Raw genomic sequence first — 25,106 nt, 5'->3', positions numbered from 1 at the left:
TCTACATATAGTACGACTGAGGACGCTGGTTCGCTCGCGTGTTTCCGCAGAGAGGAAGAGGTGAAGCGTGTACCGACACGGTGAAACACCGCTTCCCATTCATTTTCAATGGAAGGAAAGCGGTGACAAATGGCGAGGGGCCGTTGGGCAGCGCGAATATGGCGTGGGAGGCGGTGAAAACGTTCAGCCACAGATAGAACGATGAGACAGATATTTCACCGGATGTATAACTGTGAAGCATCCGCTTGGCGTTTCCACTCACCATCATTCTGGCAGTGAGAGGAAGCCCAGTGTCCGGCAGTGGGACAAGATGGAAGGAGATCGATTTTGGGGCTGAAATTCTGCACATTTTCTCATCGATGAAACATTTTTCATCACAATACAGTTTTCTGTTCCCAAAACTAGAATCTGATACGAACAGAGTGGACTACATTTTGTAGACTTTAACCTTTGCTCAATTTGTAAAAAAAAAAAAAATCGCGCTTTTTAAAAGGAGTGTAAAGGTGAATTGAGTTATTGCACACAGAGTAGGCGTTCCCTAACGGAAATATGCAGATATCTTCTTGAACGGGCCAATAGAAAGGAGGGTGCGGGGCCGTGGGTATCAGTGAAGGCTTTATTGATTTTGTCCTGAAATGAAGTTACTAAAAGTAAATGTAAGTTATGTAAGTGCAGTGCCATGTTTGGTGGAGCACAGAGAACAAGGAGTGTAAACGTTAGACCGGAACACAGACCAGCCGTCCGCTAGATGGCAGTGTATTCCTAACTCTCTCCTCAAGCTGCACTTTGCCCTGCAGCCGAGCAACAGGTAAACACGGAAGTAACGCACTTGCTGCCAACAAAAATACATTTAAAAAAATCAATAATTTGACCGTTAAAACATCTGCATGATGTCATGATTTTGTCCATAAATACACACATATTTAACTTATTTAGTGAGGTCGTTATTGAGCGTTAAAGTTTACAGGACAATGTATAATAAAGCGTCTGGATATCAGTCTCTACCGCAACGAGATTTGCTCACTGCCAAACCGGGGTTGTTCGTGGCGACAGAAAGCTTCGTCCAATCTCCATTCCACCATCATAAAGGACATTCGTTTGACTACATCCCCAATGTTAGAGACAACGACTACAGTGGTAAGTATTGGCTAAATTAATGCACGACTCGTTAGTTAGTTAGTTAGTTAGATAACGTTACATACAACGTCGGTACTAACTACCTAACAGATCGTTGCTCAGTTTTTTTCCAGCAATTTCTTCTTGCAACAAGCTTGGTATGCAAGTACCGTATTGTAGTAGTGATCCACGCTATACTCGAGACCTAGGTTCGTTTCCCATTCCCCCCTGTTTGCTACATTGGTGTCAGAAGTGGAATGGCGGGAGGCCATCGCAACGCGTATGCGTACATGTGAAGGGGCTTGAAAGAAAGTTGTAGCATGCGGGCACGAGCCTTCCCGTTAGCGGTGGGCAGTGTAGCGATATTGGTGCAATGCGTTCACGCCCCCCCGAACACTTCCGGTTTTGCTTCCCGCTCCATCCGTTCTCTACAGTATTTATAATTATGATTAGGTAGACTGATGGACTGGTTCTTATTTTCTCAAATGTATTTGATTAGCTCCTAGATCAAACCTAACATCTCTTCTCTATTCTCCAGACTCCACTCAGGGATGGCTGTCCTGGATCTGCAATGTTATTGTCTGCTTCATGGTCTATGTCTGCACCTTCATAACCTTCCCCATATCAGGCTGGTTCGTACTGAAGGTAACACACCCCCATACCCTTCACATATCAGGCTGGTTTGTACTGAAGGTAACACACTAACCTTCCACATATCAGGCTGGTTCGTACTGAAGGTAACACACACCTCCATACCCTTCACATATCAGGCTGGTTCGTACTGAAGGTAACACACACCTCCATACCCTTCACATATCAGGCTGGTTCGTACTGAAGGTAACACACTAACCTTCCTCATATCAGGCTGGTTCGTACTGAAGGTAACACACTAACCTTCCCCATATCAGGCTGGTTCGTACTGAAGGTAACACACTAACCTTCCCCATATCAGGCTGGTTCGTACTGAAGGTAACACACTAACCTTCCCCATATCAGGCTGGTTCATACTGAAGGTAGTAACACACTAACCTTCCCCATATCAGGCTGGTTCGTACTGAAGGTAACACACCCCTCCATACCCTTCACATATCAGGCTGGTTCGTACTGAAGGTAACACACTAACCCTTCCCCATATCAGGCTGGTTCGTACTGAAGGTAACACACTAACCTTCCCCATATCAGGCTGGTTCGTACTGAAGGTAGTAACACACTAACCTTCCCCATATCAGGCTGGTTCGTACTGAAGGTAACACACTAACCTTCCTCATATCAGGCTGGTTCGTACTGAAGGTAACACACTAACCCTTCCCCATATCAGGCTGGTTCGTACTGAAGGTAACACACTATCCTTCCCCATATCAGGCTGGTTCGTACTGAAGGTAACACACTATCCTTCCCCATATCAGGCTGGTTCGTACTGAAGGTAACACACTAACCCTTCCCCATATCAGGCTGGTTCGTACTGAAGGTAGTAACACACTAACCTTCCCCATATCAGGCTGGTTCGTACTGAAGGTAACACACTAACCTTCCCATATCAGGCTGGTTCGTACTGAAGGTAACACACTAACCTTCCCCATATCAGGCTGGTTCGTACTGAAGGTAACACACTCCAACCTTCCATATCAGGCTGGTTCGTACTGAAGGTAACACACTAACCTTCCCCATATCAGGCTGGTTCGTACTGAAGGTAACACACTAACCTTCCCCATATCAGGCTGGTTCGTACTGAAGTAGTAACACACTAACCTTCCCCATATCAGGCTGGTTCGTACTGAAAGTAGTAACACACTAACCTTCCCCATATCAGGCTGGTTCGTACTGAAGGTAGTAACACACTAACCTTCCCCATATCAGGCTGGTTCGTACTGAAGGTAGTAACACACTAACCTTCCCCATATCAGGCTGGTTCGTACTGAAGGGTAACACACTAACCTTCCCCATATCAGGCTGGTTCGTACTGAAGTAGTAACACACTAACCTTCCCCATATCAGGCTGGTTCGTACTGAAGGTAACACACTATCTCTGTTGATTTATTAACAGGAATATCTTCCTCCAGGTTGTCCCTAACTCAGGCTGGTAGTGTTTCGTCTGGTAACAGAGTACGTCCTCCTAATAGGGCCAGGCTGGTTCTGCCTCTTATTGACCAATGGCAGAGGTGACCTACGAACCCGGGCCTTCCAACATCCCTCCATGCCAGGTATCACGCACACACACACGCACACGCAATCTAGCTCAAACATTAACGATCGGCAGGGTACAAATCAAACTGCTGTTTTTAGTTCTGACTGTCTGCTAAAGGACTCAAATGTAAATTATCAGTGCCCTGGTAACCACTACTCCAAGGTAACACATCTAACCTTCCCCATATCAGGTGTGGTGTCTGTACTGAGCAGGTAAGTTATATAAACCTCTCTATATCAGTTATAACCCTCTCTATAACAGTTATAACCCTCTCTATAACAGTTATAACCCCTCTATAACAGGTTACTACCAGGTAACGGAGGTGTGGTGTCTGTTGCATTTATTAACAGTTAATACCCTCTCTATCCAGGTTCCCTACCAGGGAGCGCAGGTGTGGTGTCTGTGGGCAGATATTCAGTTATATAACCCTCTCTATAACAGTTATAACCTGTTGTTATCCCTCTATAGGTTACTACAATGGACGGAGGTGTGGTGTCTCAACAGGGGCAGATATTCAGTTATATAACCCTCTCTATAACAGGTTACTACCAGGGACTGAGGTGTGGTGTCTGTAAGATATTCAGTTATATAACCCTCTCTATAACAGGTTCTACCAGGGACAGAGGTGTGGTGTCTAAAGGGGCAAATGTAAATTATAACCCTCTCTATAACAGGTTACTACCAGGGACGGAGGTGTGGTGTCTGTAGGGGCAGATATTCAGTTATATAACCCATCTATAACAGGTTACTACCAGGGACGGAGGTGTGGTGTCTGTAGGGGCAGATATTCAGTTATATAACCCCTCTCTATAACAGGTTACTACCATAACGGAGTTGGTGTCTGTAGGGGCAGATATTCAGTTATATAACCCTCTCTATAACAGGTTACTACCAGGGACGGAGGTGTGGTGTCTGTAGGGGCAGATATTCAGTTATATAACCCTCTCTATAACAGGTTACTACCAGGGACGGAGGTGTGGTGTCTGTAGGGGCAGATATTCAGTTATATAACCCTCTCTATAACAGGTTACTACCAGGGACAGAGGTGTGGTGTCTGTAGGGGCAGATATTCAGTTATATAACCCTCTCTATAACAGTTATAACCTCTATAACAGTTATAACCTCTATAACAGTTATAACCCTCTCTATAACAGGTTACTACCAGGGACAGAGGTGTGGTGTCTGTAGGGGCAGATATTCAGTTATATAACCCTCTGGATAACAGGTTATGTCAGTGTGGTGTCAGTAGGGGCAGATATCAGTTATATAACCCTCTCTATAACAGGTTACTACCAGGGACAACCAGTCTGGGGGCAGATATTCAGTTATATAACCCTCTCTATAACAGCTGTTACTACCAGGGACTGAGGTGTGAGTGTCAGCAGCAGATATCAGTTATATAACTGTCTCTATAAAGGTTCAACCAGGGACGGAGGTGTGGTGTCTGTAGGGGCAGATATTCAGTTATATAACCCTCTCTATAACAGTTATAACCTCTATACAGTTATAACCCTCAGTTCAGGTTACTACCAGGGACTGAGGTGTGGTGTCTTAGGGGCAGATATTCAGTTATATTCTCTATAACAGGGACTACCAGGGATGAGTGCATCTGTTGGTCATTCAGTTATATAACCCTCTCTTAAAGGTTATAAAAGGGAGGGGTGTGGATCTGTAGCAGAATTCAGTCAGTATAACCCTGGTCTGGATAACAGAGAACCAGGGACAGTATCTGGTGTCTGGATCAGAGAACCAGTTATATAACCCTCTCTGGACAGAGTTACTACCAGGGATCAGTATCTGTCTGTGGATCAGAAAACCAGTCAGTATCTCTCTATAACAGAAACCCTATCAGTTATCCCTCTCTGGATAAGAGTTAACCAGTCAGGATCGGAGGTGTGGTGTCTGTAGGGGCAGATATTCAGTTATATCTGGTATAACAGGTTACTACCAGAAAACCAGTCAGTATCTGTCTGTGGATCAGAAATTCAGTTCCGTATCTGGAGCCGGTGAGTCAGTCAGTGTCTGGTTCAGGATCTTAACGAACCAGTCAGTATCTGTGTGGATCAGACAACCAGCCTGGGCAGGAATCGTGGTGTGGATCAGAGAGAACCAGCTGGGAGTACCTTGGGGTGTGGAGCAAAACCAGTCAGTATCTGAACAAAAATATAAACTCAACATGCAACAATTTCAGAGAACCAGTCAGTATCTGGTGTGGATCAGAATTTAAATACAGTAATTGGCCCTAATCTATTGATTTCACATGACTGGGAACCAGTCAGTATCTGTTGGTCAGAGAACCTTTAAAATAAAAGGTAGGGGTGTGGATCAGAGAACCAGTCAGTATCTGGTATGGATCAGAAAACCAGTCAGTATCTGGTGTGGATCAGAGAACCAGTCAGTATCTGGTGTGGATCAGAGAACCAGTCAGTATCTGGTGTGGATCAGAAAACCAGTCAGTATCTGGTGTGGATCAGAAAACCAGTCAGTATCTGGTGTGGATCAGAAAACCAGTCAGTATCTGGTGTGGATCAGAAAACCAGTCAGTATCTGGTGTGGATCAGAGAACCAGTCAGTATCTGGTGTGGATCAGAAAACCAGTCAGTATCTGGTGTGGATCAGAAAACCAGTCAGTATCTGGTGTGGATCAGAAAACCAGTCAGTATCTGGTGTGGATCAGAAAACCAGTCAGTATCTGGTGTGGATCAGAAAACCAGTCAGTATCTGGTGTGATCAGAAAACCAGTCAGTATCTGGTGTGGATCAGAGAACCAGTCAGTATCTGGTGTGGATCAGAAAACCAGTCAGTATCTGGTGTGGATCAGAAAACCAGTCAGTATCTGGTGTGGATCAGAGAACCAGTCAGTATCTGGTGTGATCAGAGAACCAGTCAGTATCTGGTGTGGATCAGAAAACCAGTCAGTATCTGGTGTGGATCAGAAAACCAGTCAGTATCTGGTGTGGATCAGAAAACCAGTCAGTATCTGGTGTGGATCAGAAAACCAGTCAGTATCTGGTGTGGATCAGAAAACCAGTCAGTATCTGGTGTGGATCAGAAAACCAGTCAGTATCTGGTGTGGATCAGAAAACCAGTCAGTATCTGGTGTGGATCAGAAAACCAGTCAGTATCTGGTGTGGATCAGAGAACCAGTCAGTATCTGGTGTGGATCAGAGAACCAGTCAGTATCTGGTGTGGATCAGAGAACCAGTCAGTATCTGGTGTGGATCAGAAAACCAGTCAGTATCTGGTGTGGATCAGAGAACCAGTCAGTATCTGGTGGATCAGAAAACCAGTCAGTATCTGGTGGATCAGAAAACCAGTCAGTATCTGGTGGATCAGAAAACCAGTCAGTATCTGGTGTGATCAGAAACACATCTCCTTCACATAGAGTTGATCAGGCTGTTGATTCTGGCCTGTGGAAGAAACCAGTCTCTTCAATGGCTGTGGAAGAAAACCAGTCAGTATCTGGCTGTCAGGAACCAGTCAGTATCCTCTTCAGAAAACCATGGCTGTGGAATGTCGTCCCCACTCCTCTTCAATGGCTGTGGAAGAAAACCACTCAGTATCTCAATGGCTGTGGAATGAAAACCAGTCCCCATCTCCTCTTCAATGGCAGTCAGTATCTGTTGATCAGAAAACCAGTCAGTATCCTCTTCAAAACCAGTGGAATGTGTCAGAAAACCTCTTCAATGGCTGTGGAATGTTGCCCCCACTCCTCTTCAATGGCTGTGGAAACCAGTCCCCATCTCCTCTTCAATGGCTGTGGAATGTTGTCCCCACTCCTCTTCAATGGCTGTGAATGTTGAACCCTCTTCAACGGCTGTGGAATGTTGTCCTCTTCAATGGCTGTGGAATGTTGTCCCCACTCCTCTTCAATGGCTGTGGAAACCAGTCTCTTCAATGGCTGTGGAATGTTGAACCAGTCCTCTTCAATGGCTGTGGATGAAAACCAGTCCTCCTCTTCAATGGCTGTGGAATGTTGTCCCCAGTCTCCTCTTCAATGGCTGTGGAATGTTGTCCCCACTCCTCTTCTGGCTGTGAATGTTGAAACCAGTCCTCTTCAATGGCTGTGGATGTTGTCCCCACTCAGTCTTCAATGGCTGTGGAAGAAAACCACTCCTCTTCTGGCTGTGGAATGTTGAAAACCAGTCTCTTCAATGGCTGTGGAATGTTGAAAACCAGTCCTCTTCTGGCTGTGGAAGTTGAACCTCTTCAATATCTGTGGATCAGAAAACCACTCCTCTTCAATCTGTGGTGTTGACTCCTCTTCAATGAAAACCAGTGGCTGGATATTGGTGGGAACAGAGAACCAGCTGTTGTACATCGTCGATCAGAGCATCCCAAACATGCTCAATGGGTGAAATGTCTGGTGTGTATCAGGCCATGGAAGAGCTGGGACATTTTCAGCTTCCAGGAATCATGTTCAGATCTGGGGCCGTGCATTATCATGCTGAAACAGGATGTGATGGCGGCAGATGAACCAGTCAGTATCTGGGTCTCAGGAACCAGTCAGTTTCTGGTATGCATTCAATTTGCCATCGATTAAAACCAGTCAGTATCTGGTTGTGGCAGCTTCTGCCTGCCCATGTCAAACCCCCCACCACCATCATAACCCCACCACCACCAACCATAACCCCACCACCACCATGGACCATAAACCACCACCATCTGGTGTGGACCAGATAACCCCACCTCCAGTAACCCCACCTGTGGATCAGACCCCACCACCAGTCAGTATCCACTCCACCCCATACCATAACCCCCACCATCTACCATAACCCCACCACCACCATACCATAACCCCACCTCCACCATACCATAACCCCACCACCACCATACCATAACCCCCCACCAGAAAACCACCTCCAGTATCTAACCCCACCTCCACCATACCAAACCAGTCACCATCTACCATGGACCCCACCAAAACCATACCAGTATCTCCACCTTGGACCATAAACCAGTCAGTATCTAACCCCACCACCACCACCATCATAACCCCCCACCACCATACCATAACCCCACCACCACCATCTGGTGTATCCACACCAACCAGTCATATCTGGTGTGGACCATACCATAACCCCCCAGTCACCATATCTAACCCCACCTCCACCAGATAACCACCACCACTGGTGGATAACCCCCCAGAACCAACCACCCCACCACCACCATATCTGGTGTGGATGAGAGAACCAGTCACCACCTGGTGTGACCATAACCAGTCAGTATCACAACGTGTGGACATCAGCAAAACCACCATAACCCCACCACCACCATACCATAAACCACCACCAGTAATCCACTGCCACCACCATACCATAACCAGTCACCACCTGGGGCTGATCAGACAACCAGTCAGTATCAGTGTGATCAGATAACCACCAGTATCTGGGTGTGGACATCAGTAAAACCATACCAGTATCCACCATGGATCAGAACCCCAACCAGTCAGTATCTGGTGTGGATAACCCCACCAGAACCAGCCAGTATCTGGTGTGGATCAAAACCACCACCAGTATCTGGTGTGGATCAGAAACCAGTCACCATCTGGTGTGGATCAGAGAACCAGTCAGTATCTGGTGTGGATCAGACCAACCAGTACCAGTACCCCCCCGCCACCATCAGAAAACCACCACCATCCATAACCCCAGTCAGTATCTAACCCCCCCACCACCAACCATAAGTCAGTATCACCATACCATCAGACCAACCAGTCAGTATCTGGTGTGATCAGAAACCAGTCAGTATCTGGTGTGGACCAGAGAACCAGTCAGTATCTGGTGTGGATACCATAAACCAGTCAGTATCTGGTGTGACCCCACCACCAAACCAGTCAGTATCTGGTGTGGATCAGAAACCAGTCAGTATCTGGTGTGATCAGAGAACCAGTCACCATCTGGTGTGGATACCAGAGAACCAGTCAGTATCTGGTGTGGACCAGAAAACCAGTCAGTACCATCACCTGTGATACCATAAAACCACCATACCATATCTGGTGTGGACCAGAGAACCCCCAGTATCTACCATAACCCCACCACCACCATACCATAACCCCACCACCACCATGACCATAACCCCACCACCACCAGTTGATCACCACCACCATTGTGGCCATGTGGAACCACCACCATACCATAACCCCACCTTCAATGGCTGTGGAACCCCACCACCACCATACCTAACCCCTTCAATGACTGTGGACCCCATCCACCTTGTCCCCACTCCACCATACCATTCAATGGCTGTGGAATGTTGTCCACCACCATACCATAACCCCACCACCACCATACCATTCACCAATGGCTGTGGAACCACCCCATACCTCCCCTTCAATGGCTGTGGAATGTTGTCCACCACCATACCTCTTCAATGGCTGTGGAACCCCACCACCATACCATAACCCCTCTTCAATGGCTGTGGAATGTTGACCAGCAAACACCATACCTCTTCAATGGCTGTGGAATAACCCCACCACCACTCTTCAATGGCTGTGGACCACCATACCATAACCCCCCCACCTCTTCAATGGCCTGTGGAACAACGTTGTCCCCACCTACCTAACCCCTTCAATGGCTGTTCACAAGTGGCTGGATATTGGTGGGAACTAGAACACGCTGTTGTAACCCCACCTCCATCCAGAGCATCCCAAACATGCTCAATGGGTGAAATGTCTGGTGAGTATGCAGGCCATGGAAGAGCTGGGACATTTTCAGCTTCCAGGAATCACCACCAGATCCATAACCCGTGCATTATCATGCTGAAACAGGATGTGATGGCGGCAGATGAACACCACGACAATGGGGTCTCAGGATCTCATCACGGTTTCTCTATGCATTCAATTTGCCATCGATTAAAATGCAGTACCATAACCCCCCACCACCATACCATAACCCTGCCACCACCATGTCATAACCCCCCCACCACCATACCATAACCCCACCACCACCATACCATAACCCCACCACCACCATACCATAACCCCCCACCACCATACCATAACCCCACCTCCACCATACCATAACCCCACCTCCACCATACCATAACCCCACCACCACCATACCATAACCACTCCACCCCCATACCATAACCCCCCACCACCATACCATAACCCCACCACCACCATACCATAACCCCACCACCACCATACCATAACCCCACCACCACCATACCATAACCCCCCACCACCATACCATAACCCCACCTCCACCATACCATAACCCCACCTCCACCATACCATAACCCCACCACCACCATACCATAACCCCACCACCACCATACCATAACCCCACCTCCACCTTACCATAACCCCACCTCCACCATACCATAACCCCACCACCACCACCATACCATAACCCCCCACCACCATACCATAACACCCCACCACCACCATACCATAACCCCACCACCACCATACCATAACCCCCCACCACCATACCATAACCCCCCACCACCATACCATAACCCCACCACCACCATACCATAACCCCACCACCACCATACCATAACCCCACCACCACCATACCATAACCCCACCACCACTATGGGGCTGTTCACAACGTTGACATCAGCAAACACCATACCATAACCCCACCACCACCATACCATAACCCCACCACCACCATACCATAACCCCACTGCCACCACCATACCATAACCCCCCCCACCACCATGGGGCCACCAACGTTGACATCAGTAAACACCATACCATAACCCCACCACCACCATGGGGCTAACCCCAACGCTGACATCAGTAAACACCATACCATAACCCCACCACCACCATACCATAACCCCACCTCCACCATACCATTACCCCACCTCCACCATACCATAACCCCACCACCACCACCATACCATAACCCCATGGGGCTGTTCAACGTTGACATCAGCAAACACCATACCATAACCCCAACCGACCATACCATAACCCCACCACCACCATACCATAACCCCACCACCACCATACCATAACCCCCCCACCACCATACCATAACCCCCCCCACCACCATACCATAACCCCACCACCACCATACCATAACCCCACCTCCACCATACCATTACCCCACCTCCACCATACCATAACCCCACCACCACCATACCATAACCCCACCACCACCATACCATAACCCCACCACCACCATACCATAACCCCACCACCACCACCATACCATAACCCCACCACCACCACCATACCATAACCCCCCGCCACCATACCATAACCCCACCACCACCATACCATAACCCCACCACCACCATACCATAACCCCCCCACCACCATACCATAACCCCACCACCACCACCATACCATAACCCCCCCCACCACCACCATACCATAACCCCACCACCATACCATAACCCCACCACCACCATACCATAACCCCACCACCACCATACCATAACCCCACCACCACCACCATACCATAACCCCACCACCTCCACCATACCATAACCCCACCACCACCATACCATAACCACTCCACCCCCATACCATAAACCCCCCACCACCATACCATAACCCCACCACCACCATACCATAACCCCACCACCACCATACCATAACCCCACCACCACCATACCATAACCCCCCACCACCATACCATAACCCCACCTCCACCATACCATAACCCCACCTCCACCATACCATAACCCCACCACCACCATACCATAACCCCACCACCACCATACCATAACCCCACCTCCACCTTACCATAACCCCACCTCCACCATACCATAACCCCACCACCACCACCATACCATAACCCCCCACCACCATACCATAACCCCACCACCACCATAACCCCACCACCACCATACCATAACCCCACCACCACCATACCATAACCCCCCACCACCATACCATAACCCCCCACCACCATACCATAACCCCACCACCACCATACCATAACCCCACCACCACCATACCATAACCCCACCACCACCATACCATAACCCCACCACCACCATACCATAACCCCACCACCACCATACCATAACCCCACCACCACTATGGGGCTGTTCACAACGTTGACATCAGCAAACACCATACCATAACCCCACCACCACCATACCATAACCCCACCACCACCATACCATAACCCCACTGCCACCACCATACCATAACCCCCCCACCACCATGGGGCTGTTCACAACGTTGACATCAGTAAACACCATACCATAACCCCACCACCACCATGGGGCTGTTCACAACGCTGACATCAGTAAACACCATACCATAACCCCACCACCACCATACCATAACCCCACCTCCACCATACCATTACCCCACCTCCACCATACCATAACCCCACCACCACCATACCATAACCCCACTACCACCATACCATAACCCCACCACCACCATACCATAACCCCACCTCCACCATACCATTACCCCACCTCCACCATACCATAACCCCACCACCACCATACCATAACCCCACCACCACCATACCATAACCCCACCACCACCATACCATAACCCCACCACCATACCATAACCCCACCACCACCACCATACCATAACCCCGCCACCATACCATAACCCCACCACCACCACCATACCATAACCCCACCACCACCATACCATAACCCCCCACCACCATACCATAACCCCACCACCACCATACCATAACCCCCCACCACCACCATACCATAACCCCCCACCACCATACCATAACCCCACCACCACCATACCATAACCCCACCACCACCATACCATAACCCCACCACCACCATACCATAACCCCACCACCACCATACCATAACCCCACCACCACCATACCATAACCCCACCACCACCATACCATAACCCCACCACCACCATACCATAACCCCACCACCACCACCATACCATAACCCCCCACCACCATACCATAACCCCACCACCACCATACCATAACCCCACCACCACCATACCATAACCCCACCACCACCATACCATAACCCCCCACCACCATACCATAACCCCCCACCACCATACCATAACCCCACCACCACCATACCATAACCCCACCACCACCATACCATAACCCCCCACCACCACCATACCATAACCCCACCACCACCACCATACCATAACCCCCCACCACCATACCATAACCCCCCACCACCATACCATAACCCCACCACCACCATACCATAACCCCACCACCACCATACCATAACCCCACCTCCACCATACCATAACCCCACCTCCACCATACCATAACCCCACCACCACCATACCATAACCCCACCACCACCATACCATAACCCCACCACCACCATACCATAACCCCACCTCCACCATACCATAACCCCACCTCCACCATACCATAACCCACCACCACCATACCATAACCCCACCACCACCACCATACCATAACCCCACCTCCACCATACCATAACCCCACCACCACCATACCATAACCCCACCACCACCATACCATAACCCCACCACCACCATACCATAACCCCCCACCACCATACCATAACCCCACCACCACCATACCATAACCCCCCACCACCATACCATAACCCCACCACCACCATACCATAACCCCCCACCACCATACCATTACCCCACCTCCACCACCATACCATAACCCCACCACCACCATACCATAACCCCACCACCACCATACCATAACCCCACCACCACCATACCATAACCCCACCACCACCATACCATAACCCCACCACCACCATACCATAACCCCACCACCACCATACCATAACCCCCCACCACCATACCATAACCCCCCACCACCATACCATAACCCCACCACCACCATACCATAACCCCACCACCACCATACCATAACCCCCCACCACCACCATACCATAACCCCACCACCACCACCATACCATAACCCCACCACCACCATACCATAACCCCCCACCACCATACCATAACCCCACCACCACCATACCATAACCCCACCACCACCATACCATAACCCCACCACCACCACCATACCATAACCCCACCACCACCACCATACCATAACCCCCCACCACCATACCATAACCCCACCACCACCATACCATAACCCCACCACCACCATACCATAACCCCCCACCACCATACCATAACCCCCCACCACCATACCATAACCCCCCACCACCATACCATAACCCCACCACCACCATACCATAACCCCACCACCACCATACCATAACCCCACCACCACCATACCATAACCCCACCACCACCATACCATAACCCCACCACCACCATACCATAACCCCACCACCACCATACCATAACCCCACCACCACCATACCATAACCCCACCACCACCATACCATAACCCCACCACCACCATACCATAACCCCACCACCACCATACCATAACCCCCCACCACCATACCATAACCCCACCACCACCATACCATAACCCCACCACCACCATACCATAACCCCACCACCACCATACCATAACCCCACCACCACCACCATACCATAACCCCACCACCACCACCATACCATAACCCCACCACCACCATACCATAACCCCCCACCACCATACCATAACCCCACCACCACCATACCATAACCCCACCACCACCATACCATAACCCCACCACCACCACCATACCATAACCCCACCACCACCATACCATAACCCCCACCACCATACCATAACCCCACCTCCACCATACCATAACCCCCCCCACCACCATACCATACCCCCCCCACCACCATACCATAACCCCACCACCACCATACCATAACCCCACCACCACCATACCATAACCCCACCTCCACCATACCATAACCCCACCACCACCATGCCATAACCACTCCACCACCATACCATAACCCCCCACCACCATACCATAACCCCCCACCACCATACCATAACCACTCCACCACCATACCATAACCCCCCACCACCATACCATAACCACTCCACCACCATACCATAACCCCCCACCACCATACCATAACCCCCCACCACCATACCATAACCCCACTACCACCATGTCATAACCCCACCACCACCATACCATAACCCCACCACCACCATACCATAACCCCCCACCACCATACCATAACCCCACCACCACCATACCATAACCCCAACACCACCACCATACCATAACCCCACCACCACCACCATACCATAACCCCACCTCCACCATACCATAACCCCACCACCACCACCATACCATAACCCCACCACCACCATACCATAACCCCCCACCACCATACCATAACCCCACCACCACCATACCATAACCCCACCACCACCATACCATAACCCCACCTCCACCATACCATAACCCCACCACCACCATACCATAACCCCACCACCACCATACCATAACCCCACCACCACCATACCATAACCCCACCACCACCATACCATAACCCCCCACCACCATACCATAACCCCCCCCACCATACCATAACCCCCCCACCATACCATAATCCCCCCCACCATACCATAACCCCCCACCACCATACCATAACCCCCCACCACCATACCATAACCCCACCACCACCATACCATAAACCCCCCACCACCATACCATAACCCCCCCACCACCATACCATAACCCCACCTCCACCACCATACCATAACCCCCCACCACCATACCATAACCCCACCACCACCATGGGGCTGTTCCCAACGTTGACATCAGTAAACACCATACCATAACCCCACCACCACCACCATACCATAACCCCCCACCACCATACCATAACCCCACCACCACCATACCATAACCCCCCACCACCATACCATAACCCCCCACCACCACCATACCATAACCCCACCACCACCATACCATAACCCCCCACCACCATACCATAACCCCACCACCACCATACCATAACCCCCCACCACCATACCATAACCCCCCTCCACCATACCATAACCCCACCTCCACCATACCATAACCCCACCACCACCATACCATAACCCCCACCACCATACCATAACCCCACCACCACCATACCATAACCCCACCTCCACCATACCATAACCCCACCACCACCATACCATAACCCCCACCACCATACCATAACCCCCCCACCACCATACCATAACCCCACCACCACCATACCATAACCCCACCACCACCATGGGGCTGTTCACAACTTTGACATCAGTAAACCGCTCGCCCGCGTGACGCCATACACGTGGTTTGTGGTTGCGAGGCCGGTTGGACGTACTGCCAAATGCAACGCTCCCTCAAAACTTGAGACAAACTGTGGCATTGTTTTGTGTGACACAACGGCACATTTTAGAGTGGGCCTTTTATTGTCCCCAGCACAAGGTGCACCCATGAAATGATTCTGATTTGTAATCAGCTTCTTGATATTCCACACCTGTCAGGTGGATGGATTATTTTGGCAAAGGAGAAATGCTCACTAACGGGGATATAAACCAATTTGGGGCCAAAATGTGAGAGAAAGAAGCTTTTTGTGCATACAGAATATTTCAGGGATCTTTTTATTTCAGCTCATGAAATATGGGACCAACACTTTACATGGTTGCATTTATATTTTTGTTCAGTGTATTTAAATATAACACTTAATATGCATTAGTGCTGGGCGATATGGCAAAAATATAATTTCACATTATTTTTCTGATTTATGACGGTTTTATGTTAGTAGTGTGTCACCCTAGGATGACAACACATAACATTCTAAGTGATTTTCAATGGGTCTTTCTCCATTCTGATTGGTTTATAGCAGGGATGGGCAACTTTGATTGGGGGTGAGACCATAAAAAACTGAGTGGCTCGTGGGGCTGCAGTGGCTCGTGGGGCTGCAGTGGCTCGTGGGGCTGCAGTGGCTCGTGGGGGCTGCAGTGGCTCGTGGGGCTGCAGTGGCTCGTGGGGCTGCAGTGGCTCGTGGGGGCTGCAGTGGCTCGTGGGGCTGCGGACCATCCATGGGGCTGCAGGTTTAAATGGGGCTGGTCGCTAGACTAACTTACCATTTACCCATCTTGTTCAATTAAACTTCAACCCCAAAAAGGTTTCAGCATTTTCATCCATTTCTGTATTTCCTCATTTGAGATCATTTCCACACTGCAAATCAAATCCAATACAATTTTAACACAGGACTGTAAGATATGGGCAAATAAATCTAGGTTTTATTTTTAACCTAATATTGCAAATGCAATTTAGATCAAAACTCTTGGATGAACTGTTGGAATCTTGGAAATATAATGATTTATTCTAGTAGTTATTCTAGTAGTTATTCTAGTAGTTATTCTAGTAGTTATTCTAGTAGTAATTCTAGTAGTTATTCTAGTAGTAATTCTAGTAGTTATTCTAGTAGTTATTCTAGTAGTTATTCTAGCAAATATTCTAGTAGTTATTCTAGTAGTTATTCTAGTAGTTATTCTAGTAGTTATTCTTAGTTATTCTAGTAGTTATTCTAGTAGTAATTCTAGTAGTTATTCTAGTAGTAATTCTAGTAGTTATTCTAGTAGTAATTCTAGTAGTTATTCTAGTAGTTATTCTAGTAGTTATTCTAGTAGTTATTCTAGTAGTTATTCTAGTAGTTATTCTAGTAGTTCTTCTAGTAGTAATTCTAGTAGTAATTCTAGTAGTAATTCTAGTAGTAATTCTAGTAGTAATTCTAGTAGTTATTCTAGTAGTTATTCTAGTAGTTATTCTAGTAGTTATTCTAGTAGTTATTCTAGTAGTTATTCTAGTAGTTATTCTAGTAGTAATTCTAGTAGTAATTCTAGTAGTTATTCTAGTAGTTATTCTAGTAGTAATTCTAGTAGTTATTCTAGTAGTTATTCTAGTAGTAATTCTAGTAGTAATTCTAGTAGTTATTCTAGTAGTTATTCTAGTAGTTATTCTAGTAGTTATTCTAGTAGTTATTCTAGTAGTTATTCTAGTAGTAATTCTAGTAGTTATTCTAGTAGTTATTCTAGTAGTTATTCTAGTAGTTATTCTAGTAGTTATTCTAGTAGTAATTCTAGTAGTTATTCTAGTAGTTATTCTAGTAGTTATTCTAGTAGTTATTCTAGTAGTAATTCTAGTAGTAGTTATTCTAGTAGTTATTCTAGTAGTTATTCTAGTAGTTATTCTAGTAGTTATTCTAGTAGTTATTCTAGTAGTTATTCTAGTAGTAATTCTAGTAGTTATTCTAGTAGTTATTCTAGTAGTTATTCTAGTAGTTATTCTAGTAGTTATTCTAGTAGTTATTCTAGTAGTAATTCTAGTAGTTATTCTAGTAGTTATTCTAGTAGTTATTCTAGTAGTTATTCTAGTAGTTATTCTAGTAGTAATTCTAGTAGTTATTCTAGTTATTCTAGTTATTCTAGTAGTTATTCTAGTAGTTATTCTAGTAGTTATTCTAGTAGTTATTCTAGTAGTTATTCTAGTAGTAATTCTAGTAGTTATTCTAGTAGTTATTCTAGTAGTTATTCTAGTAGTTATTCTAGTAGTAATTCTAGTAGTTATTCTAGTAGTTATTCTAGTAGTTATTCTAGTAGTAATTCTAGTAGTTATTCTAGTAGTTATTCTAGTAGTTATTCTAGTAGTTATTCTAGTAGTTATTCTAGTAGTAATTCTAGTAGTTATTCTAGTAGTAATTCTAGTTATTCTAGTAGTTATTCTAGTAGTAATTCTAGTAGTTATTCTAGTAGTTATTCTAGTAGTAATTCTAGTAGTAATTCTAGTAGTAATTCTAGTAGTAATTCTAGTAGTTATTCTAGTAGTAATTCTAGTAGTAATTCTAGTAGTTATTCTAGTAGTTATTCTAGTAGTTATTCTAGTAGTTATTCTAGTAGTAATTCTAGTAGTTATTCTAGTAGTTATTCTAGTAGTAATTCTAGTAGTAATTCTAGTAGTTATTCTAGTAGTTATTCTAGTAGTTATTCTAGTAGTAATTCTAGTAGTAATTCTAGTAGTAATTCTAGTAGTAATTCTAGTAGTAATTCTAGTAGTTATTCTAGTAGTAATTCTAGTAGTTATTCTAGTAGTTATTCTAGTAGTTATTCTAGTAGTTATTCTAGTAGTTATTCTAGTAGTTATTCTAGTAGTAATTCTAGTAGTTATTCTAGTAGTAATTCTAGTAGTAATTCTAGTAGTAATTCTAGTAGTTATTCTAGTAGTAATTCTAGTAGTAATTCTAATAGTAATTCTAGTAGTTATTCTAGTAGTTATTCTAGTAGTTATTCTAGTAGTTATTCTAGTAGTAATTCTAGTAGTTATTCTAGTAGTTATTCTAGTAGTTATATATTCTATAGTTAGAATATAATAGTGGGCACTTTGAATACAGTGTTTGACCATGACAACAAATTAAAATGCCAGGGAGGAGTTATTGTGACAGGGTAGGAACCAAAGTGATGGTCAGCGTTTCCTAGGGGACCCTATAATCTTTGGCTACATTAAATGTTTTCTCTTAGCTACTTCACGTTGCCAGAGAAATGGTATGAGGTTAGTATCATAGCGTCTCTCTCCATTGAAAACAGACGGTTGACCTCAACAACCCTCATCAAATATATATATATTTTTTAAATAATATTGAGATGTATCCACCAGTCCAAAGAAAGGACGGGAGCTAGACAGTCCTCCGTGCCGCTTTGTGGACAATGATTCCCATTGTCAGGGTTGAGAGACATGCATCTTGTCAGTATATCCATAATCTTTGATGTAGCAATATCATATTTAACAAAACCAAACATTGAAATACCGTTATAGAAGGTAAAGTGAAAACCCAAAGTGATCTATAGTCTTATCGCCCAGCCCTAATATGCATCGGGTCACAGTTATCATCTAATATCTGTTAGGGTCACTGTATCTTGGTAAGTTAGTACTCATAACATCTCTTCTACCGTTGAAGTGGATGGTCCCTCTCTCCATCTTCCCTCACTTCCTCTCTCCTCGCCTCCTTCTGAAAACCCATTGCAGTTCCTCCGTTTAGGTCCTCTCCTACAAAGTGTTTTTATAGAAGGAGAGAGAGGATGTGAAATCACCACGGTTTCTTAACCTTTTCTTTCCCAGATGGACATCAATGAGATGACTAAGCCCTGGGGTCTGGAGGTAGACAGGGTGGAGCTGACTGTAGGTGCTGTCCTGAAGCCCCCAGAGGACCATTCATCTGGGCCTGGCTCGGTCATCCTACCCCCCTCTATTCCTGGTCTCGAGGGCCTGGCTGGACCCATACAACAACTGGCTATGCACTTCCTGGGCAATACCTCCCTGGTTGGACAGGTACAACCATGGAGCTCCCTGGTTAGGACAGGTACAGTCACAATGGAGCTCCCTGGTTAGGACAGGTACAGTCACAATGGACCTCCCTGGTTAGGACAGGTACAGTCACAATGGACCTCCCCTGGTTAGGACAGGTACAGTCACAATGGACCTCCCCTGGTTAGGACAGGTACAGTCACAATGGAGCTCCCCTGGTTAGGACAGGTACAGTCACAATGGACCTCCCCTGGTTAGGACAGGTACAGTCACAATGGAGCTCCCCTGGTTAGGACAGGTACAGTCACAATGGACCTCCCCTGGTTAGGACAGGTACAGTCACAATGGACCTCCCCTGGTTAGGACAGGTACAGTCACAATGGACCTCCCCTGGTTAGGACAGGTACAGTCACAATGGACCTCCCCTGGTTAGGACAGGTACAGTCACAATGGACCTCCCCTGGTTAGGACAGGTACAGTCACAATGGAGCTCCCCTGGTTAGGACAGGTACAGTCACAATGGAGCTCCCCTGGTTAGGACAGGTACAGTCACAATGGAGCTCCCCTGGTTAGGACAGGTACAGTCACAATGGACCTCCCCTGGTTAGGACAGGTACAGTCACATAGTAACAATGGACCTCCCCTGGTTAGGACAGGTACAGTCACAATGGACCTCCCCTGGTTAGGACAGGTACAGTCACAATGGACCTCCCTGGTTAGGACAGGTACAGTCACAATGGACCTCCTGGTTAGGACAGGTACAGTCACAATTGAGCTCCCCTGGTTAGGACAGGTACAGTCACAATGGACCTCCCCTGGTTAGGACAGGTACAGTCACAATGGAGCTCCCCTGGTTAGGACAGGTACAGTCACATAGTAACAATGGACCTCCCCTGGTTAGGACAGGTACAGTCACAATGGAGCTCCCCTGGTTAGGACAGGTACAGTCACAATGGACCTCCCCTGGTTAGGACAGGTACTGTAACAATATACCTCCCCTGGTTAGGACAGGTACAGTCACATAGTAACAATGGACCTCCCCTGGTTAGGACAGGTACAGTCACAATGGAGCTCCCCTGGTTAGGACAGGTACAGTCACAATGGACCTCCCCTGGTTAGGACAGGTAGAGTCACATAGTAACAATGGACCTCCTCTGGTTAGGACAGGTACAGTCACATAGTAACAATGGACCTCCCCTGGTTAGGACAGGTACAGTCACAATGGAGCTCCCCTGGTTAGGACAGGTACAGTCACATAGTAATAATGGACCTCCCCTGGTTAGGACAGGTACAGTCACAATGGACCTCCCCTGGTTAGGACAGGTACAGTCACAATGGACCTCCTGGTTAGGACAGGTACAGTAACAATGGACCTCCCCTGGTTAGGACAGGTACAGTCACAATGGACCTCCCCTGGTTAGGACAGGTACAGTCACATATTAACAATGGACCTCCCCTGGTTAGGACAGGTACAGTCACAATGGACCTCCCCTGGTTAGGACAGGTACAGTCACATAGTAACAATGGACCTCCCCTGGTTAGGACAGGTACAGTCACAATGGACCTCCCCTGGTTAGGACAGGTACAGTCACAATGGAGCTCCCCTGGTTAGGACAGGTACAGTCACATAGTAACAATGGACCTCCCCTGGTTAGGACAGGTACAGTAACAATATACCTCCCCTGGTTAGGACAGGTACAGTCACATAGTAACAATGGACCTTCCCTGGTTAGGACAGGTACAGTCACAGTAACAATGGACCTCCCCTGTTAGGACAGGTACAGTCACAATGGACCTCCTCTGGTTAGGACAGGTACAGTCACATGGTAACAATGGACCTTCCCTGGTTAGGACAGGTACAGTCACATAGTAACAATGGAGCTCCCCTGGTTAGGACAGATACAGTCACATAGTAACAATGGATCTCCCCTGGTTAGGACTGGTACAGTCACAATGGACCTCCCCTGGTTAGGACAGGTATAGTCACATAGTAACAATGGACCTCCCCTGGTTAGGACAGGTACAGTCACAATGGACCTCCCCTGGTTAGGACAGGTACAGTCACATAGTAACAATGGACCTCCCCTGGTTAGGACAGGTACAGTAACAATATACCTCCCCTGGTTAGGACAGGTACAGTCGCAATGGACCTCCCCTGGTTAGGACAGGTACAGTCGCAATGGACCTCCCCTGGTTAGGACAGGTACAGTCTCAATGGACCTCCCCTGGTTAGGACAACCTGCAAAATCGGCAGTGTATCAAATACTTGTTCTCCCCACTGTAGTGATAATGATACAGACAGACAGACAGACAGACAGACAGTACCAGGCAAAAGTTTGGGCACACCAATGGACCTCCCTGGTTAGGACATACAGTCAAGTTTGACATTTTCTGGTTTTACTATACAGCACCTCAGGTACAGTTGGACCTCTGTAGTCTCTGTGACCTCCTCAGAGGACAGCATCAGCTTCTCTGTATCTCTGTGTCCTCAGAGGACAGCATCAGCTTCTCTGTATCTCTGTGTCCTCAGAGGACAGCATCAGCTTATCTGTATCTCTGTGTCCTCAGAGGACAGCATCAGCTTCTCTGTATCTCTGTGTCCTCAGAGGACAGCATCAGCTTCTCAGACGAGGTGAGCAGTGCTCCCCTGGCTATAAGTTGTACCGGAGCCAGGGATGAAGCTGTAACCAGGCCCATGTCAGTGCTGGAACTGTACGAGGGCCTTCTCCTCTCAGAGTCTCTGGTCAGTCAGGTGGGAGCCTGCTTCCTGTTCCTCCTCCAATCGCCTGACGGACAACAGACAAGCTATTACGTAGACCTGAGCCAAGGTGAGACGACGACAAACTGTCATTCTATAAGAGTCTTATAGGCCCGGGTTTCCTGGACAAAAAGCATTCTCTGAGGATGGTTTGTTCTAGGTCTGGGAAACTGGCGTGACATTGTTTTGCAAACATGGTCTCTGGACCTCCTTTGTCATGTAAAGCAAATGACTAGTTTGGGCGGCAGGGTAGCCTAGTGGTTAGAGCGTTGGACTAGTAACCGGAAGGTTGCAAGTTCAAACCCCCGAGCTGACAAGGTACAAATCTGTAGTTCTGCCCCTGAACAGGCAGTTAACCCGCTGTTCCTAGGCCGTCATTGAAAATAAGAATTTGTTCCTAACTGACTTGCCTGGTTAAATAAAGGTAAATAAAAACAACAACAAATAACAGTCTCTATCCCTCCGGCCTGTGTTTGATAAGATAAACCTTTTTTTTAGGGCCAGTTTCCCCCAGACACATTCAGCCCTCACGAAAGATAACTTTCAATAGGATTGAACATCCGTTCTAGTTTAGGGCTTAGTCTGTATTCAGTAAGTCGTTATCATCTCTGTCAGATAACAGACTAACGGTGAGTTCCCCTCCTCCTCTGTGTGTAGGTAGTGGCTCAGCAGGACCAGGGTCCCCTCCAGAGGGCCAGGTACCAGACGTCACCCTCAGTATGACGGACCAGGACCTGCTGGCTATGTTCGAGGGAACCCTACGACCCTTCGCAGCCTACGCCACTGGGCGACTCAAGGTCCAGGGAGACCTGAAGACTGCCATGAAGCTGGAGGAAGTCATCAAGCTACTCCGGCCTTAAGCACTGGCTTCAGACCTGTCCTTTATATAAATACCAGGTCCTAGAAATACATGGTTCTGACCTTAACCACTGGCTTCAGACCTGTCCTTATACAAGTACCAGGTCCTAGAAATACATGGTTCAGACCTTAACCACTGGCTTCAGACCTGCCTTTATATAAATACCAGGTCCTAGAAATACATGGTTCTGACCTTAACCACTGGCTTCAGACCTGCCTTTATATAAATACCAAGTCCTAGAAATACATGGTCACTAATAACAGTTCATATAGACCCATCTCTTTAATGATGACAAGCATGCCAATCTCTCATGGCTCAAAGTGGAAGAGATTTGACTTCCTCATTACGTGTTTTTGTGTGTTGACAAGCTGAAGGTACCGAGCTGTCTGTTTAAAGTACTGGCCACACAGCTCGGATAAAAATGCATACCCCACAAGACATGCCACCAGAGGTCTCTTCACAGTCCCCAAGTCCAGAACAGACTACGGGAGGTGCACAGTACTACATAGAGCCATGACTACATGGAACTCTATTCCACAGTACTACATAGAGCCATGACTACATGGAACTCTATTCCACAGTACTACATAGAGCCATGACTACATGGAACTCTATTCCACAGTACTACATAGAGCCATGACTACATGGAACTCTATTCCACAGTACTACATAGAGCCATGACTACATGGAACTCTATTCCACAGTACTACATAGAGCCATGACTACATGGAACTCTATTCCACAGTACTACATAGAGCCATGACTACATGGAACTCTATTCCACAGTACCTCATAGAGCCATGACTACATGGAACTCTATTCCACAGTACATAGAGCCATGACTACATGGAACTCTATTCCACAGTCCTACATAGAGCCATGACTACATGGAACTCTATTCCACAGTACTACATAGAGACATGACTACATGGAACTCTATTCCACATTACGACATAGAGCCATGACTACATGGAACTCTATTCCACAGTACTACATAGAGCCATGACTACATGGAACTCTATTCCACAGTACTACATAGA

The 25,106-nt window shown here is 47.2% G+C and overlaps 1 pseudogene; it reads left to right on the top strand.

Annotated features, from left to right (window-relative positions):
- Window positions 1-277: 277 nt before the first annotated feature.
- LOC115125545 (stomatin-like protein 1) lies at window positions 278-24,133 on the top strand (annotated as a pseudogene).
- The last annotated feature ends 973 nt before the right edge of the window (window positions 24,134-25,106 follow it).

This window comes from Oncorhynchus nerka, linkage group LG17, assembly GCF_034236695.1.
Source record: "Oncorhynchus nerka isolate Pitt River linkage group LG17, Oner_Uvic_2.0, whole genome shotgun sequence".
NCBI lineage: Eukaryota > Metazoa > Chordata > Actinopteri > Salmoniformes > Salmonidae > Oncorhynchus > Oncorhynchus nerka.
This window is presented reverse-complemented; position numbering and strand designations above follow the sequence as displayed.